Below are 16,502 nucleotides of genomic sequence, written 5' to 3'. Positions count from 1 at the left end.
AAAAATGGGCCCTCTCAATGATTTGACAGAAGCCAACCTAAGAGCAAGAGTGAACATTTGCACTTATCTGCATTCTCGTGAACGTAACTCAACTTTCTTGGACAGGTAAGTGAGTGGAGATGAAAAATGGATATATTATAAACATGTTAAGCGCCGCAGACAATGGCTCAGTGCAAGTAAACTGGTTAAAACACAGCCCAAAATAAGCCTCCACCGTAGGAAAGTCTTCTTAAGCATTTGGTTGGATATTGTTGGTGTGATCCACTTTGAGTTGCTGCCATCTAATGTAACGATTACATCAGACTTCTATTGTCAACAGTAAGGGCGCTTGAAGGTTACACTGAAAGAAAAGAGGTCTGCTTTGGTCAGTCGTAAAGGTGTTGTGTTATACCAGCACAATGCACGGCGCCATACAACAAGGATCACATCTGCAATGATAAAAGAGCTAAACTGGCAAAATTTCCACATCCTCTATTTTTCAGACCTTGCCCCATCTGATTATCATCTGTTCCGATGTTTGCACGACTATCTTGATGAAAGAGCTTGGAACACATGAAGATTTCAAACTACCCTCTCTATATTCTTTTCTTCCAAATCCCAAGAATTTTATAGAAGTGGCATTCAGAAGCTTGTAATTCGTTGGCAGGAAATAATTAATAACACAACATATATTTTTGATTAATTAACATCAAAGCATTTGAAATCCCTTCTCTTTTTTCTGAACCTAAAATCTGACATTACTTAAGGAATGACCTGATAGAAAAGTATGATTAAATATACAGTTAAAGAATTGGTAAAGTGTTTTATACATAAAATGACTGTATTAGCTTTAAAGCATAATTTAATTTAGCAATTGATTTGATATTGAGACCTGTACGGTGATAATTATGGATCCCCTTCGTGGATATCATCGTATCTGACATCCTATATACCTTCATGAATGTCTAACAACTCTCCTTCTGGTGCCACTTTTTGGATTATTTTATCAAGAACATAAGTATATAGATAACGACAACCTAATGAAAGTGCATGATATTTAAATAAGTGTCCCTTTCATAACATTAATTGTAAAAAGTATACTTGAATATAGATATTACATCTATAATAAGTATGTTAAATCAAAATTGGTTGTGTATTTTTTGTCCTCTATTGTAAGAATCAACAAAAATTGAAATATTTCGTGAATAACATAGTTACGAAGGTAAACTGATGAAACAATTAAATTGTCATAAGTTTGCATGTTAAATAAGCATACTTTCCAGGACAACAAGTTACTTACATATAAAAGGCCAGGAAATCTAAACAAAGGGTAGTAAAATGTAGAACTAATGAATTAGTAAAATATCTTATACATAAATTGAATATATCACTTTAAGAACATTATTAAATCTCGACATTAATTACATGTTAGAACATTATGGTGATTTCACCACAATTGTATCTCCACTTGATGATGTCATTTTAAGAACATATCATTATTTGAGAATTATTTATAAGATTTTTTAACAACATAAAGAAGTTATTTAGTGACTACATCAAAGTTACTGGATCAAAATAAGTATGACGTTTTATAAGCAGCAGAAAAATATTTAGACCCAGTTGTTCATCTTTACCAATCTCTGAACTGTACGAACTCAACCATGCTGAGAAAAATTAATGAAGTCAATTTGTCGTAAAATTACAGTGATTAATTCCAATTATTTTATTTGAAAGCGATATTCCATCTATATTATGTTCCAATATCTCATTTTTACACCTCACGCACTTTTAAAACATTTTAGCATTGGGGTATTTACGGTATGTTATTAAATTTTTCTTCAAATACTTTTATTATTAGATTTTCTGTAGTTTAATTGGTGAGCTTAGAGTTTATCGTGATCAACATGTGAACTTCAGATTTCGCACTTTAGAGCTGATGATGCAGTACTAAAATGGCGACCAAACATAATTATTTGGCCATGCAAGATTAACCCAAAAGTTGCCAATGAGTAATATTGTTTAGCTACCTTCCTTTTTATCTATTTTTTCTAACTAATTATTTGTTATGCGCAGATAACGCTTTTTGTAGTTTTGCGTAAAATTTATAAATTACATAAAAGAAATATTTTGAAAATTATGCTTCTCCTTCCTTTATAATAAATGTTTGTGGATGTGATAATATTCATTTTTCTTTTCAGGCGCATGTGCTATAGAAGTAACATTCTTGATAAGTGACACAATTGATTTTCTTTCTGAGCACCAACAGAAGGCAATTGAAACAAAACTGCATTACGAGATAGTTCAAAAACTAGGAGTTCATCCTTCAAGAATTCTAAATTTAACTCTGTTGTTTAGTAAGTACAGTTTTATTACTTAATAAATCTAATTAATTTAGTTACCTCGTTTATGAATGTTTTATGGTTCGAGTTTTACGCCGATTTGCAAATTTCATTATTTTAAATCACACTTAAACACATCTCGCGAGTTCTGTGATTATTCTTAAAACTAAATATAATTTATAAAGGTCACAATTTTTCTTTTTGTGTTGCAACTTTGAACTCAGAGTCCACTGAGTTGTTCTTATATCCTCTATCAATATAAGTATGTATTAAGAAAGTTATTTTCTTTTCATGAAAAATATACTCTCGTTATCTTGTGCCAAATATTTTTCTACATATACAAAGATAAAGCGTACTTTGGTATATTATAATTAATCGTAGGATCCAATGCTGTTACGTTTTTGTTTCATCCGGAAAACAAAGAAGATAATAAAACCATTCGTGTAAATAAACTATCCAGGCTGTTTGCTAATGAAGGACTGATACTTCAGAATGCAACTCCAACTAACAGGTCGATTGAAGCATTGAAACATTCAATAATTCTCAGATGCATTCCAGTAAGCTTTGGAAAAGGTATGCTTGAAGCTGAAACTTAAAGTATTAAGTTTCTAAACTTACTTCCTGAAGGAAAAAATCATAATGACGTGTAAAACGGTTATAAAATAATCAGTTCAGTAGAAATGCATTACATATTTTTGTTAAATTGGCGAAGGACTTCAGATATAAAATCAGAAACATTTAAAATATTTCACAATTAATGAGTACAACTATAACTGAGCACAGCTGTTAGATAATTAATAATTTGTATCTTCGTATGTACTGTAAAGACAGGTAATAGAAAACTATCGTTAAGCTCCGAAAAAGAAGTCATAATATTTGGTACGAAATTTATTCCTATATTATTTTAAGTAAAACCCCTTATGCCCTCCATTGATTTTCAGTGTTAGGAACCCGAATGTTGAGCCCCTTGATAAGCAGAGCACAGGTGGCCAGTTGTGTAGATTTGTGCTTAACGTCAAGCAAACAAACAAACTACCACCTATTCCTTGTAATCATGTACAACATTGGTAACACGTGGTAATGAGAAATAGAGAGTTGTTATGTACTAGATATATATACATGCATTACAAAACATTTCTTTTTGTTACAGTAAATGCAACAACTACTAGCCAAGAAATTTACAATATTGTCTTAAGTTTAGCAATCTTGACCTTTGTTCTTTTGATTGGTTGTATCATCATGACATCATGTAGAGTGACTACAGTTTCAATCAATAATCAGAAGCTCTTCAATCATTGTATAATTCAGTCGTTTAGTAAAACAAATCTAATGATCTGTGATTGACTCGTTAGACGCATTTTTATTGTTTCACTTTTATAATTTTACTAAGTTAAATCTAACAAAACAATCATAATGAGCATCATAACTTATTATAACCTAGATTCAGCTTCAAAATACTAAACATTATTAGTTTTACTGATCAATTTTAACGAATTTTAAGAATTTTAAATACACTATTCTCATCATAAGATCTTTAATTGCTGTAGTGTAAAGGTAAGCGTTTCAGTCAATGATCAGTTAATGTTTTTTTTTTTCCCTTATACAGACTTCAGACACTACAGTGTATTTTGTTTTTCCGACCTTTTTTTATTATTCGTAGGGCGACATGATCAAACAGAAACAAATTATTAGACTTCAATATAGGCCTCAATAACTAAGAGGTAAACCTGTAAACTTACGACGCAAAAATTGAGTTTAGATACTCATGGTAGGCGGAGTTCAGATAACCATTTTGTAGTTTTGCGCTTAATGACAGTTTAAACCAAACTAAATTATGTATATAAATTGATTTCATGGATATAGAGCAAAGAAAATACCTAAGGTGTTGTGCCGCTTAATCATTATGTTGTGGAATATTATGATAAGGACATTAATAATGAGTTTCATTGTTTTTTTCTCCCTTCTTTTTAAACCACTCCTTGGACATCTTGTTTACATCTTATGATATGACACACTTACTTACAATATATATATTTATCACAGCTTTATGTTTCGTGCTATTAGCAAACTATACGTACATGTCCAAGCAAACCAGTAGCCAGGTCCAGAAGTAGGAATTCTTTTTGGTCGAAAGTGAAACTTTTTACATGTTTACCTTTAGTTCCTAGGAACGAATAATGTTTTTTTTTTCCGAAAGACATAATGGTTCTTTTATTATCACTAAAAATAAATACTTCTAGTGAGTATTAGCTTATAAGTATGAAAATGCTATTTCCATAGGTATACACAGTGTTATAAAAGCAATTACAAAATTTTATAGAATTATTAAATTATTTATGCATTGCTGCTTTTACTAATTAAATTAAAACATTTTGTAATGTTTCTTTTCCGTACTTGTTCATTTACTTAACCGACATTAACAGTATATCAAAAATGCGTTTTTCAAATCAATTTTAATTCTTTTTTTCCAGAACTGAAGTGATTCCAACGACATCAACATCATTCTGCAAAATATTCCACATTTATATTATGTGTGTGTGTGTGCTTTCATTATAGCAAAACCATATTGGCCTATCCGCTGAGTCCACCGAGGGTAATCGAACCCCTGATTTTAGCGTTGGAAATTCGTGGACTTACCGCTGTACCAGTGGAGGACATTTAGAGTAAATGGAATATTAAAAAAATTCCTTTTTAGTCTAGTTGGCTCTTACTATGCACCAGTTTTTAAGAACTAACATTTTAGCACTTTATAATTGTTTATTGCTTAAAAAATCATTGTTTGCATGAATTATTAAAACCAGACCTTGTATTAAATCTAAGAAAAATAAAAATATATTAATCTAAGATTTCTCAAAACATGTTAAACACACCAGATTATATTAAAATTAAACATATAATTGTTATATTAAGAAACGACTAAAAACTACTGTGTGTTGTTGATCACTTCAAAAATGCCTGTCATTAGGCATGAAGCTTTCACAGTATAACAGACTTAGTATTAACATACAAAAGAGGCTAGGCTGATAGAAACCAATTTAATGGCAGTGTCAAAGCTCATTTCCTCGACATCTACTGTGGCCAAGGAAGTGGTGTGGTAGGCTTTCTATAAGTTAAAAGAATCAACGAATGTAACGTCCTTTCTTGGCAAGACCATATATTTGCTATGAGCATAGTCTTTTTAAAACACATTGACAGGTGGGATACCATGGTAGTAAATTAGAATGTTGCAATGTACTCTAAAAAAGTTGCAAATGTTTGAGGTAAAGTGAAAGTTTATAAGTTTAAACTCAACAGATGAAACTAGTATCTTGTAATCTGGTTTAGGTCAATTTAGGGTATTATAGATCTTAAGCACAGAACACTTATCAATACTCCAAAAGATGGAACGTATAAGACAAATAATGTTGAACGCTACTGTACATTTGAGTTTAAGCTGTGCAAGTATAAGATAAATATCAGCGTCAGATTACTGTTAAAGAGAAGTTCTACAAACCTAAACATTTAATATTAGCTGCTATGTTAATTTGTGTACATTTCAAATGGAGCTCCAGATCAGAAGGCATTCCCTGTTGTTAGCATAAACGGATATAACATGGTTTTAGATTATGATAGTTTGAAACCATGTTCAGTGGCACACACACAGAGTTTACTGAGGGAAGTTTCAAACAATTGCTCAATATACCTCATATTTAATGATCAACAGGGAATCTGAAAGTAATAAGCGAAGAAGATGTTTGCAATTATAGATTGAAATTATTCATTAACGGCATTAATTTTTATACTAGGAATATGTGAAATTTAAGGCACAGCTCTGAGGTACTCAATATTTAACTAAAAAACAATGTTGTCCTAATAAAATACAGATCTAGAATGAATTATGCTAAACATATTGATAAACATTGGCAAATGGCTAAACAAATGAATGCCCTTTAATGTGCCAAGTACTAGGTCGTGTCATAAGCCTTCCCATGATTAAAACTGCATCCTCTTGAGTAATGGGTTGTAATATTGAAATATGTTGTAAATTACCTTGAAAGTAGTGGTGAAAAAATGTCATGAGTGTATCTAATACAAAATTATTACTAGCTTTAACATCTGAACTTCCAGGCTTAGATTGTAATAATTTTTAAATTGTACTCATAAAAATGTTCTTAGCATCAAGCAATTCTACCTTTCTAAATAAACTGAATAATAAAATCTATTAAGTGGTGACAGTATTAATTTTCAGGAATGTTGCACATAAGGTGATACATACTATGTGGTAAGAGTTAATTAATAATAAGTTGCTTTCAAATAAGTGCAAAAGCTCTTCTCAATCATTGTATTCATTTTCACTTAGATTCTGATGAGAAGCCAAAAAACTTGGACTTATGTCCATTTTTGCTTTTCTGTGGCAAGTCAGTCAAACTTTATAAACTATATTTGACATCAATATAGAAGATCGAGAATGCTTTTATGCAGAGCTAAAATTACTCATTGGGGCTACTGGTAGGTATAGCAACAGTTGTAAAACAGAAATATTCATGAAATTGCCCATAGAGAACAATACAGTGTACAAGTGGATCGGGGATGACTCTATAGGTGTAACAATATGACAATAGTGCAAAAGTATAAATGTTTGAGAAAATGTATCACCACATTCCCTCGCCTAAAATATAAAAATAAAATATATTATTGAAAGTCTTAATCATTTGCGACTTTTTCCAAACTTCATTTCGGATGTGTGAAATAACAATATTTTTTGGAATAGTATTCCTCTTTGACATTATGCATATTAAGCATTTTTTTCCATTCTATAAATTAGGGACAGATTAGGGAAAAAATTACTTTTGTTTATGCCAAAGTTAATTTGTAATAAAGTATGGAATATTGTACAAAATGTAATCAGTAAAACATTTTACCATGTGCATTTATCATAAATATCGTTATTCGAGGAAAATATTTTCTTAACTTTGTTTCATTGAATCTTTTTTTTTCGGTTTCAAAATTATAATGTGTCACGTTATTAATTATAGAATTATAAATACTATGAAATTTAGTTATCCAGGATCTTAGAAAAGAAATTCTCACAAAATAAGTAGCAAATGGCAACAGTTGATAGATGGTAGCAGAGAACAACCAACAGATATAGTAGCAGAAAGTTAAAGAACCAAAAAGAATAAAGAAAGGAGATAAGCAAAACAATATCTAGCAAAATGAATTATTAACACTGGTACTTGCTTATTTGATAGTATTTGATTAGTCATAGTTTTTTTTTCCATTGCAAAACCTCTCCAAAAGTTATCATAGTAAGGAAATCCAAAATGAATATTACATGAAGATTTGTTTTTTGGGGTAAGAATAATGAACATAAGGTATACGTGTTTGTTGTATTTGGAAAATTAGCATAACTTGTATGTGTGTGTTGTTTTCATCATTATATTTCTGTATTAATATATTCATTGTTAGTAAAGTATTATTTTCTTATCATGAAATAGCGTTGAAAACAAATAATTTAGTACATAGTATACATGTATAAGACTGTTTTTTACCATTTTTATTCATTATTTAATACTTTCTTAGAATACTTGTGCCTGGCATGACCTAGCGCGTAAGGCGTGCGACTCGTACTCCGAGGGTCGCGGGTTCGTACCCGCGTTGCGCCAAACATGCTCGCCCTCCCAGGCGTGGGGGCGTTATAATGTGACGGTCAATCCCACTATTCGTTGGTAAAAGAGTAGCCCAAGAGTTGGCGGTGGATGATGATGACTAGTTGCCTTCCCTCTAGTCTTACACTGCTAAATTAGTGGGCCAACAACCTACTCACTTAAAATACTTGTTGAAGAATCCGCAAGCGATTGCGGCCCTATGTTCCTAGATGGAATCTAATGGTGATAACTAACTAACTAACTAGAACACTTGTAGAGTATTGATACAAAAATTGTATTTTACTAAAAGAAGGAAAATATTTTGGAGTTTGATTAAAAATTAACATTGTTCAACCAACATACTGTAATCAATTTTTTTCAGGTGTTCCAAGTAGAGCTATGTAAGAACCTCATTCACTGGATAAAATAATTTTCTGCAGGCAGTACTCGTGCCTGTTGGTTTATCTTTAAATAGGATAAGGATTAGCTTGTTTGCAAGTGCTTATCTAACTTATCTGCAGGATACTGTACTAAGACTGTGTAATAGTGAGGATCAGAATAAGCTAAATGAAGTAAAAGTAACATGAAAAGAAAAGTATAGTGCAGGAAAAATATAGAGGTAGTTATAAAGAGTATGCTAATATGTTATTGATGCTACAAGCATACGAAAAAAAAAAGAAAACTTTACAGCACTAGTCATAATAAACTATTTTAATGTAATGGGAATAACTGAAAGTTGATTAAATTTACACTATTTTGATGACAGAGGTTTATTTGAAATCCATGGTAATAGGTTGTTTAATCAGGGTAGAGTACTACAAAAGAGGGGAAGGAGTGTCTCTATAAACAGAATGTGAGTTACACTCTGCTCAAAATATCAAAAGATAACAAGATAGAAAGGAGATCTGAAATTAAGCACAACTTACACAATGGGCTAATTATGCTCTGCCCACGACGAGTATCGAAACCCGGTTTCTACCATTATAAGTCTGTAGATATACTGCTATGCAACCAGGGAGTAGTAACGAGATTGAATCTTTTGGGTTTCTCTTAGCGGTTACTACACATAGTTCAATTTTTTTACAGATTTTGTTACAGACATATGAGATATAAGTACGTTAAGTTTGGTTAGAAGTGTAAGTCCCTAAGTTAGAAGTGTAAGACTAGAGGGAAGGAAGCTAGTCATCATCATCCACCGCCAACTATTGGACTACTCTTTTTCCAAGGAATAGTGGGATTGATCACACATTATAACACTCCTACGGCTGAAAGAGCGAGCATGTTTGGTGTGACGAGGCTCGAAACCCGAAGTATGTTAAGCTGTACAATAGTCCCAAAATATGCATACGATACGGGCTCGCATAATGGTACGAATCCTGTCCTACAAGAATCGATATATAAGGATACACAATGGATTTCAATGAAACTGAGTTACAAGGTGTTCATAATTACTATTTAATTTATATTAGGTTGTCTACAAATAAATGTCGGAATTCTAACTATGACATTTAGAAGCTGAACATTGAGTAACTTATCGTTGGTTGATTGGTTGGTTTAATTTAATGTTTGTCGCTTACAAGGTGTCTTAATTGTCTGCTGTTTCAACTCTACTTAGGGTACGTTTCGCAACCTTCAAGACAGCATAGACAATAAGGACTTTCGTCTGATTTTCTTCTACGACTTTAAACTTGAACGAAAAGCTACCGAAACTACATCGAACATCAATCAGGCATTCGGCCATGGATCTGTTACTGAACGTACAGTCAGCGTTGGTTCCAAAGGTTTTGACATGGAGATGAAAGTCGTGAAGACAACCAGCGTCGTGAAAGGAAACCATCCTTAGATGAAAACATATTAAAGTAAGCAGTTGAAACAGACCCTCGCACAACAGTACATGAGCTTGCAAAAAAGCTAGGCACAAGCAAATCAAGCATTGATAACCACCTAAGTGCAATTGTAAAGACGAGAAAGTTGTATAAGTGGGTTGTGCATCAGCTGACTGATGATCAACAAAATCGACGTTATGAGACCTGTCAAGGATGACGCTCCAAAAATTGAAAAAAAAATGGGAATCGAGGTTCTGCCTCATCCACCTTATTCCCCAAACCTTTCCTCTGCAGATTTTCATTTTTAAAACACTTTGACACGTTTTTTAACAATAAACACTTTCAAAACCAAGCAGCTATAGAAGAAGCTTTCAGGGAGTTCATTAACCTTAGAAACTTTGATTTCTACAGCAGGGGCATAAACAGCATCGTTACACGTTGACAAAAGTGTATTAAAGCAAAGGATGCTTAATTTGATTAAAACATTTTTTAAAACACTGATTTATGCTTCTCCAAACTTCGCAGTTCAAAAGTTCAATTTTTTTCTGGACAACCTAATAACTTATCCTGCTTTTCCTCTTTTCATACTAAGAGCATTTTTCTGTACGTCATTTAAGTAGTTTAAGGTATATTAAATTTTTGATTGTTTTCTTTTTTTATTTTCGCACAAAGCTACTCGAGGGCTATCTGTGCTATCCGTCCCTAATTTAGCAGTGTAAGACTAGAGGGAAGGCAGCTACTCATCACCACTCACCGCCAACTCTTGGGCTACTCTTTTACCAACGAACAGTGGGATTTACCGTCACATTATAATGCCCCCCTCCCCCCGGCTGGGAGGGCGAGCATCTTTGGCGCGACGGGGATGCGAACCGGCGACCCTCAGATTACGAGTCGCACGCCTTAACACGCTTGGCCATGCCGGGCCCAAAGTTTTGGGCCTAAAATCCTAAAACAAAACTAACACGTGGTTAATTGGTTTAAATATATATAGTGTTAATTTCAAAGCGTAATAATTACAAAGTACATTTAAAAAGTTTAACTCTTGTTATACGCAACGATTAAGAAGTGATTTAAAATAATAATAATTTTCGAGTTTTCAACTCAAATATTCACACATTATCCACACCATAATAATATTATATTCATAATAATAACAAATATTTACAACAAATTATTATTATATTATGATAATTGTAATTTACTAGAATAATCATCATCATTATTCTACATATATATATATATATTCGTTTAGTGTTTACGTAATATTGAATAACTTGCACTAGGTTGTATTTACGAAAACGAAATTCAAAATTTGATGGTTTTTTAAGTATAATGATAATTTTTACATCCTGGAAACTGAAGTTTCATTTCAATATCTTTGATAGGATTATTTACAATCAATGACAGCATTGTTTTTTCGTAGAATTAAACAATTTATAAGAAAAAACTGTCAATTTAATAGGAAAACTAGTAAGTCACAGGTTAAATACTTTACTGCACGCATCAGTTAAGTTTATAAATTGAAAAGCTCATTGGATAAAAAGTAAATAAAATATGTAAATACACAGTTATGACGTTTATAAAGCTATTTACGAAATCCCTTCCCAAGTAGATAGCGCTGTACAATAAAAGAAAAACAGAGGATGGAGGCACTGTCGCTATTTTAAAGACTGTTGGTCCAAGTAAAGCTGTTAGAGATGGGAGCAACTATAATTACTGAATCAAATGAGTTATCTTTGAAAATACAAATTTAACAATAAATATGTTTCAAAAACTTCCTACAAACTATAAAATCATTAAGGAATACAGTAACGACAATTAACATGTGAAAATTACATGTACAACACATAGGTTAAAGTCAGAGTGCGGGATGCAAAATGAAGAAGTAGTGTTTAATACCACACTCACATTAATTGAGAAGAAAAGATAAACATAAAACTATTTTGTATTTCACTTTTATTGTTATTACGTTTGAGCATGATATTAACCTCTCATGTAGTTTTGTACTTACACAGTTTCGTACAAAGTCCAAAGTCTTTTCACTCCAGACATAGTATTTTTTTTTATATTTTTCTATAGATAGTGGGTGTTGGCTATCCCAAAACACTGCACCTTACTATTTACTGGCAGTAATTTCAAATTTGTAAAATATGAAACAACACAGTTGCTCTTGAAACCATTGTTTATCTAATCTCATTTTATAAGTGGAATCGAGATTACAATTGACATTAATCGGTCGTTTCTGAACCTGTTTAATTAAAATATCATTCTCCTAATCAAACCTTCTTTCAATTTATTGATTTATCTTTGAGCGTGTGTTATTTTTGGGTAGCTAAACAATATGTTTGATTTATTCACCATAACATAGCTCTTTACAGTTTACGTACCACAAATACTCGTTTAAGACTTTGTTTACGTTAGAAGCATTTGAAAACATACCTTGCAATATCTCTTTACTAATTATGGCATAAACATGATGTTAGAAAAACAAGTAGGCTCAATAAGTCTTGATACAAAATGACTAAAGCCCTGCAACTCTAGTGCTTTCGAGAGGTTGACCTTTCTTCTTTAAGGACAAACAGTTTGCCTCAGAAAAAAAAATGTCCACCTTTCGAAAGCGCTCTGATTATAGGATCTTCATCATTTTTCATCAAGAATTATAGCACAAAGATACGGTAAACCAGAAATCCTAATTATCGTATCAAGAATGTTTATAAACCGAAGATATGGGAATGCAACAAGCAGTCATGGCCACATTTCTTGCAAATGGCAACGTTATTATTAATAAGATGGCAGAAATATCATTATCTTTTTTCCCACATTTGCTAGCTTGTTAGTTTCAAGTTCAGTACATCATCATACATTTAGTGGTTTGTGAAGTATGTGAATAACTTGATGTTATATCTTAGCAAAAAACAGTCTTATGTTTCTTCGAGTGTCGTTAATTGATGATGATGATAAAGATCAAGAAATTGATGGCTCAATAAGTGTACGAAGCACTTCCTGGGTTTCCGTTTTTACTGCTTCTGCTTATTTTTGTAAATGCTCCCAAGCGGAGTGTCTGAGGGCTTTCAACGCTAGAAACCACCTTTAGATATCCGTGGTGGATAAAGCACAGATAGCCCATTGGGTTCCTTTGTTCTTAACATCAAACAAACAAACTTTCAGTAAACTTAACACCAAATTAAATACTAATGTGCGTAAGAACCAGAAGAATGTTTTAAAACTAGCATAAAATACCCACACATTGCTGCTGGATTCTTCGGTTCTTTAATGATTCACAGAGGCCTTGTTGTACCAGTCAAGCGTCATCATTATCTTAATTTTATAACTACCTTATTGCACCAATTTTTCAAATGATTTGTCTGTTACTTAATTCAAACGTATACAAATTAAATAGTTTTACTTAGCTTATCAGATTTTTATGTTTTATTTTAATTGTTTTCATTCTCTGAATTCTCAAATTCACATTCTTCTCATTTTTGCCATTTCCCAAATTAGTTCAATTTTTTCTAAATTTTCATACTTGTATTTTCCTTCCCGCGCTTGTGTTTTGGAAAACAGTATTTTTCAAAAAAAAAACAACCTCCACATGTTGTTCGTTAATTTAGAATTAGTCAAATTATAATACTTTTCGATAGATCTTTAGAAATAATAATTTTAGGGCTTAAAGCAACAGAACGAAAATTGACCAAAAGTGTGTGTGTGTAAGTTTTCTGATAGCAAAGCCACATCGGGATATTTGTTGAGCCCACCGCGGAAAATTTAACCTCTGATTTAACCTTGTAAATCCGTAGATTTACCGTTATACTAGCTTGGGAGCCACCAAAAGTTTTTAGAGACAAACGTACAAAGCAATACTCAGATGCACACTTTTAAAATATCCTTAGTATGCGTGCAAAGTTTCAGGTCTTTCGGTTCTTTTCTGTTGTAGCTAGGGTTATCATACACACACACATAACACAGACAGGATATTTAATTATTATAGATTTTGTGTCATTTACAGAGTTGTTAATAACGAGGAACAAACGTAGTGTGATATTTTTTGAAGATTTTGGTTAATGACAACATGAAGCCAAATTAAGTTACAAAGCATTTGGAAATGAAACACTTAGCGTGTGAGTAAGACCATAAAGTTATTCAAACAATAAAAGAAGCAATTTAAAGGGCAAAAGAGGAATTAGTGTTTCTTGCTTCCTTACAAATGTGGGAGATTATTGAAGGAAAAAGGCACGGTGCAGCCCTTATGTCTGTCTTTTTATGATGTGAGATTGTTACGAGCCACATAGATGTAATCTCTGCTGATATAAAAATGCAGTTGATGACATGTATACAGAACAGTCCGAAAATCTCCATGCAACTTCTAAAACTGCTGATGCAACAAATTTAACTAATTTTCTGGTAAGTGCAGGATACTGTTACGAAGAAGAAGTGTGTTAAGCGTTTTCGTTGTACCAAGCAATATAAGGGAGGACTGAAACGGAAGGCATTTTCTCTACAGATGATGAGTTTGTCACCATAAACATACTTTCTTGGATTAATTGTTTGAGGTGTGCATTTGTAGGACATCTGCATTTATAGGAAAGAAAAAGGGTTCAGTACCAAAGTAAGTGCTCTTATTCCATGTGTAACATTTACATGTTGTATACAGAGAGAATCATAAACTTTAAAGAAATTATAACTCGAAGCATACAAAGTGCTACAATATGCTTAGAGCGTTGAAAATTTTGCAAAATCAACAGCTTTGAACATATGCTGTTTTCCATTCTTTGTGGAAAAATATAATCCACATGCAAAATGTGACTTCTAGTATTGTGTTACCTGGCTGATATTTTTGATATATCAACAACCTTAACTTATAACTGTAAGGTCAGAAGAACAATATGTTACAGCGGGTAGTAAAGTGTTTGCATTTCGCAAAAAATGTTCTTTGTAAAAATTAACCTGAGAATGGAAACTACGAAATATTGTATTGTTTAAATGTGTTCTGAGGAAGAAGTTAGTCAAATCATAAACTTATTTGTAGCGTTGTTTTTATTCATTTTAAAGACTTCAATTGCAATTTCAAGATCAATTCCAAAAATCAGTGGAGAAAAATGACTGGATTCGAAATACATTTAATGGTATCTCAAGAAATGCTCAGAGAACTATTAAAAATACTTTTCAAATGGGATATGGTGTAACATCTTACTTAAAATATACACACAGCTTTACAAATATAAGCACATGTAACTTTTTTACACTGCATGAATAGTATTTAGTATATTTTTGTGCTTCTTAAAGTAACCGTCTTTTTATTTAGAATTGTGATATTTTATACACTTTTAATTTTACTTGTGTATGATTACCATTGTAAGGCACAAAGGTATATCTGCGGACTCACACCGCTAGAAACTATTTCGATACCGGTAATGAAATGAGCACAGAGAGCCCATTATGTAGCTTTGTGCTTAATTTCAAACAAATAAACTATATCTCTCTGTATATTTGTGGTACAGCAGGGTCACAGTCGCTTTGTTAAACTGAGGAAAGATATTCCACGAGTCTGTGTTTTTCAAGTCCTACGTTTCTAATATATTTACTTAACAAAAAGTCTGAGGCTTAAACTGCTGAGCTGAAAGACGACGTGAATGCTATCTAAAGTCATGCTGACTTTAGCTAGGAGAAGAGATATTTTGATTTTCAGCACGACCCAGCTGAAAAAATGTTGTGGGTTAGAGGTAAAAGACAGCTCTAACCGTTAGCTAAGCTGTCTCTCACATCATTCCAATCAATACAGCTGGGACCAGCGGACCATCAACATCCAGAAGTATTTTTAATATTTCATTACATTAACAAACATTCGGGTTCGTAACCTCTTATCTGTCAATGTGTTATTAAACATAATAACAATTAAACTATAGTACTCAGTTATTAATTTACAACAATAAGTGAAACTTGGCAGAACTACACATAATACTTTTGAAACAAAATTAATACTTTGAATTGTTTATGTTTTGTTGTTAAGGACAAAGCTGCACAAAGGATTCTCTGTGCTCTGTCAACCATGGGTATCGAAACACATTTTCTAGTAATATAAGTTCGCAGACATATCTCTGTGCCATTAGGGGGCATCTTACTTTGAAAACTTACTTTAAAGAACTTTATAATAAAAAAGCAATATCTTTAACTTATTTTGCTTATAAAAATTTCTGAAAAGTATTTCTTTGTTCCTGAATTTCGCGCAAAGCTACACGAGGGCTATCTGCGCTAGCCGTCCCTAATTTAGCAGTATAAGACTAGAGGGAAGGCAGCTGGAAAAGTATTTAGAATATGTTAAGTTCAAGGTATTTTCTAATACATTTTAAATTGAAACCCTTCACGGACAATAATTCAATATCACAAAATACGTTCCAGACATATGTTATTAAAAAGAATTAACATTATTTCTTTGTAAACTGTTAAGTATACGTTTCTTCAAAAATGTTTAACATTCATAGAGTAAGCTACAAACAAGGCATTCTGAGAATTACAGGAACAAGCTTAAAATATGTGTGCAGCTTATGAAACGTTACATTAATGCGAATATTTCATTTTGAACTAATTATAGACTAACCGGAAATATTTAAAACCTTCTGATAATATGCGGCTATGTTAGTTATGAAAGTTTCTGGGGAATTTTTTTAAAGGAAAAGGCTAGGCGGGATGTTATGAAATCTAACACGGACTAACTGCACGCTTAAAGCAGCGTT

At 32.3% G+C, this 16,502-nt stretch overlaps 2 long non-coding RNA genes across 3 annotated transcripts in view; both read left to right on the top strand.

The window, feature by feature from the left end:
* Nucleotides 1-2,178: 2,178 nt before the first annotated feature.
* LOC143236366 (uncharacterized) lies at nucleotides 2,179-5,114 on the top strand. Its single transcript, XR_013019540.1, has 3 exons — nucleotides 2,179-2,333; nucleotides 2,700-2,891; nucleotides 4,790-5,114. It is a non-coding gene; the product is annotated as an uncharacterized LOC143236366 (long non-coding RNA).
* Nucleotides 5,115-14,051: 8,937 nt separating this feature from the next.
* Nucleotides 14,052-16,502, top strand: part of LOC143244867 (uncharacterized) — a 29,427-nt gene continuing 26,976 nt past the window's right edge. For both annotated transcript variants that reach the window (XR_013025362.1, XR_013025361.1), the window contains exon 1: nucleotides 14,052-14,377. This is a non-coding gene — a long non-coding RNA (uncharacterized LOC143244867). The remainder of the gene's footprint in view (nucleotides 14,378-16,502) is intronic.

The sequence above is a fragment of the Tachypleus tridentatus genome, chromosome 2 (genome assembly GCF_004210375.1).
Source record: "Tachypleus tridentatus isolate NWPU-2018 chromosome 2, ASM421037v1, whole genome shotgun sequence".
Lineage (NCBI taxonomy): Eukaryota > Metazoa > Arthropoda > Merostomata > Xiphosura > Limulidae > Tachypleus > Tachypleus tridentatus.
This window is presented reverse-complemented; position numbering and strand designations above follow the sequence as displayed.